This window comes from Homarus americanus, unplaced genomic scaffold, assembly GCF_018991925.1.
Source record: "Homarus americanus isolate GMGI-L3 unplaced genomic scaffold, GMGI_Hamer_2.0 scaffold22200, whole genome shotgun sequence".
Taxonomy (NCBI): domain Eukaryota; kingdom Metazoa; phylum Arthropoda; class Malacostraca; order Decapoda; family Nephropidae; genus Homarus; species Homarus americanus.
This window is the reverse complement of record NW_024738868.1, coordinates 306,685-311,322: the sequence shown is the minus strand read 5'-3', so window position 1 is coordinate 311,322 and position 4,638 is coordinate 306,685.

Here is a 4,638-nt window from a genome sequence, read left to right as displayed (position 1 = left end):
TTATCAATCACCCTTTCACTTCTGGTTTCTTAAAGATTCCTTCTTTATTTTTCTTCCTTTTCTTTCCCTGTTTATTGGAGAGGAAACTTTTTTTTCCATTTCCCAGATTACTAAGAGATTCGTTCCTTACTTTTCTGATTTTTCGCGTATTTTTACTTGATATTTTCCCTATTCCTGAAGAGTTCGTTTTTTTTCCCCGTTTTTTCTGGATTTCAAAGATATTTTCTGTTTTATCTTTGCGTATTTTTTCCCTTTTCCCGTTTTTTTAATGATATGTAGGTCATTTTCCTTCATATTTCATGTAATTTTCCCTTTACTTTCTCAGTAACAGTAAGAGTTTCCTGCATTTTTCTTGTTTTCTCCGATAACTGAACTAATCAAAACGTTTTCCCCTATATTTTTCTTAGTAACTGAAGAAGATACAACATCTCCCCTATTTTTCCCCTAGTAAATAAAGAAGAGACAACAATTCCCCTATTTTTTCCCTGGTAACTGAAAATGGGACAATATTTCTCGCATTTTTCTCCTGTAACTCGCGACAAGACGACACGCTTCACTGCCCCACTATGGAGGGACGCGTCGAAATTATTATACTGAGACTCCGGGTATAATCAAACCCGGGAATCGGATCCAGACCCGAATTTCAAGAATGAAACCCAGGATTTGGTTATATTAGTTCCATCCATATTAGGTTGGGTTAGGTTAGGTTAGGTTGATAGATTTTGTTAGGTTAGGTTAAGCTGAAAAAGTTAAGCTAGGTTAGGTCAGATTAGGTTAAGTTAGGTTGATAAAGTTAGATTACGTTAGGTTAGGTAAACTTAGGCCAAGAGTAGATAACATACTGCAAACTTAAGGTATAGGGTAGGTTAAGTTAAGTTAGGATAATTTAAGTTAGGTTAACTTTCATGTACAGGTCTTCGGCATAATTAACCAATCCCTTAAACTCGTAACTCAGGACATTCTCAAAGATTCATAAGGCAATTTGCATCTCCCTTAAGTGGTAATGAGAGAACACATCTCGTTACGGCCGAGTCTCAGTGTAATTTCGGTACCATTTCCTCGATTGTCTGTGTAGTTGTTTATGTTAGACTCTTAAAGACTCTTCCTCATATATCCCAGTTAAGGAAATGAATTAATGAACGATCGTTTGTGAGTCAGAGTCATGAGAGATGGCTGAATATCTTCCCCTAAAATAGACCAAGTGAAATGGCATCTTAACATGATATTTGATTCTCCTGTTTAGGTTACGTATAGGTCATGTATAGGTCAAAGTTCATCCTTGTCTTAATGTTTCGTGTATTTCAATTATTAGTTTTCATTAGAGAATAAAAATGTTGAATATAGTTTAAAAAGTAAAAAATTTTATGATGTATTCGGTAAATTATTTAATGACCTCACATATATTACGTTAATTAAACTCTATGGCACAGGTGATGATAGTAAGTTCCGTGTTTACCTAAAGTGTTCAAAACAATCTTCGAGTCAGAAACAAAACAGCAGATTATATCCCGTACAGATTCAAAGATTGGACAATGTTTACAAAAATCTATCGTAGTTTCCCCCTTAAATGAAAACGGAGACATGAAAAAAGTCACACAGTGTTCACTAATTATATAACATTTTTATATAATCTGGATTAAAATTATATTAATCTCATTAGAGGGATGTTAACTTTTCACCAAGAATTTAGATTCATAAAGTAAAAATATCCCTAAATCCTGACTAATTACACGTGTGTGTGTGTGTGTGTGTGTGTGTGTGTGTGTGTGTGTGTGTGTGTGTGTGTGTGTGTGTGTGTGTTTTAAATTTTTTTTCCCAGGAGAGAATATTTCAAACTGAGAAACACACTGATGTCATCCTTCTCATTACACAACATTATATTTCTCTTCGATTTTTTCAGGTAATATTCCTAACACTGACAGTAGGGTGAGTGGCAGCTGACAGCGTGGAACAGGAGTGACATCTGACAGCGTGGAACAGGAGTGACATCTGACAGCGTGGAACTGACATCTGACAGCGTGGAACAGGAGTGACATCTGACAGCGTGGAACAGGAGGTGAGTGACATCTGACGGCGTGGAACAGGAGGACATCTGACAGCGTGGAACAGGAGTGAGTGACATCTGACAGCGTGGAACAGGGTGACATCTGACAGCGTGGAACAGGGTGACATCTGACAGAACAGGAGTGACATCTGACGAACAGCATCTGACAGCATGGAACAGGGTGAGTGACATCTGACAGCGTGGAACAGGAGTGACATCTGAACAGGAGTCTGACAGCGTGGAACAGGGTGACATCTGACAGCGTGGAACAGGAGGACATCTGACAGCATGGAACAGGAGTGAGTGACATCTGACAGCATGGAACAGGAGGTGACATCTGACAGCGTGGAACAGGAGTGGACATCTGACAGCGTGGAACAGGAGTGACATCTGACAGCATGGAACAGGAGTGAGTGACATCTGACAGCGTGGAACAGGAGTGACATCTGACAGCATGGAACAGGAGTGAGTGACATCTGACAGCGTGGAACAGGAGTGACATCTGACAGTATGGAACAGGAGTGAGTGACATCTGACAGCGTGGAACAGTTGTGATCTGACAGCGCGGGTTGACTGGTAGCCACGGGTTATTTAGACCAGCTCGACTTAAAGCGACGCTCTTCTTCAGCGCTCTTGTCGCCAAATCTAGACACGGTGCAGTGAATACCGACAAGTGATGATTCTTTCCCCCCCTTACCAACGAGAATCATACAGTCTTCCTCATCATCCATGCGTATGATACACCTCTATCTTGCGTATGATACACCTCTATCTTGCGTATGATACACCTCTGTCTTGCGTATGATACACCTCTGTCTTGGGTATGATTCACCTGTCTATCTTATCACCCATGCGTATGATTCACCTGTCTATCTTATCACCCATGCGTATGATTCACCTGTCTATCTTATCACCCATGCGGATTCACCTGTCTATCTTATCACCCATGCGTATGATTCACCTGTCTATCTTATCACCCATGCGTATGATTCACCTGTCTATCTTATCACCCATGCGTATTCACCTGTCTATCTTATCACCCATGCGTATGATTTACCTGTCTATCTTATCACCCATGCGTATGATTCATCTCTGTCTTTCTTCATCATCCGTACGTATGCTAAAACTTCTGTCTTCTCCCTTCCAAGCGTGTATCATACTGCGTCTTCCTCATCATCCACACTCATCATACGCATCAGTCTTCCTCTCCACGTTTATTGGCAGGTATCATACGCCATCTCCCCAGGTTATCGACAGTTATCATAGGTAATATATCAGGTTATTGAGGACTATCATACGCAGTCTTTCACATTACCCATACCAATCATACGCAAGCTATCGTCATCAACACTTGGAAATATATCTTCAACAGTGAAAAACATATTCCGGAGTGAGAAATATATCAGGAACTATATCTCTAGAAATGAGAATCCCAATGGAAATATATCTCAAGGAGTGAGAAACATACAAGAAATATATTATCTCCAGAAGTGAGACAAACAAGAAATAGATCCCAAGAAATGATAAACATACCAGGTAATATATAATTCCCAATAGTGAGAAACATACTGAGAAATATATCATATAATCCCTTTTCTCAACAAAATCATTGGCTATAGCTGTTCATTCCTCGTTTCTCATCCAATTACTTAATTATATCTCTTCTTCCTTCTCCATCAAATCCCCTCCATCCCACTTTTGCCCCTAATCTACCCCGCCCCGCCCCGTCCCGCCCCGCCATCCTTCAGTGTCCTCAGGCAACTTTGGTCCCATGTTGACTTAGTATTAATTGGCTCAGGACAAATAACGTGGATAAACACAACTTGGGATCTCTCTGTTTGTGCCTGGTATCACTCACCAGAAAAGCTACTGAATTTTTAAGCTGAGAGGCGAGGCAGACTGGCACGGGTAAAAATGAATTTCTGAAGACCCCTCCTCCTCCTCCTTCTCCCTTCCATTCCTCGCAAGAGATTTGGGCGGTGGAAATTTTCAAGTGGGCAAATTTGGGTGGGGAAATTTTAAGAAAGGGAAATTTTAAAGGCGGGGAAATTTGGGTGGGGAAATTTTGTGGTGAATTTTTAAGGAGGGGAAAATTTTAAGGCGGGGAAATTTTAAAGGCGGGGAAATTTCAAGGTGGGGAAATAGAGAAAAGGGGAAAATTTTTAGTCCCCCGTGCGATTTTGGACGAGGGAATTTTGGTGGGTAAATACTGGCCCTATGTGAGGGGGGGATTACACTCCGCGTTCTTATTGGCTCGTATGGCCTTAGTTACAAGCCGTAATTGGGTTGTTAGGGAGCTATTGGTGATTTAGAGACTTCCGATAATGACGTCAACGCCCACCAGGATTAACTTTAGTTATTGAATTGGTAGTTTGCTTGTTTGGCGGAGGGGGAGGATGGAGGTTGGTTCCTGTCGAGCTGCCACAGTTGAGAAAGATGAACGTTAACCACAAGAGTTGATGCTGGTTAATGCTGGCTATTGTGTTGGATACATGTGTTAAGAAATGGATATAGTGCTCTTCATTATTCTGTAGGTGTTATTATAAGATGTTCAATATATCGTAATGCAATATTTCTCAGATGTTATTCAAATA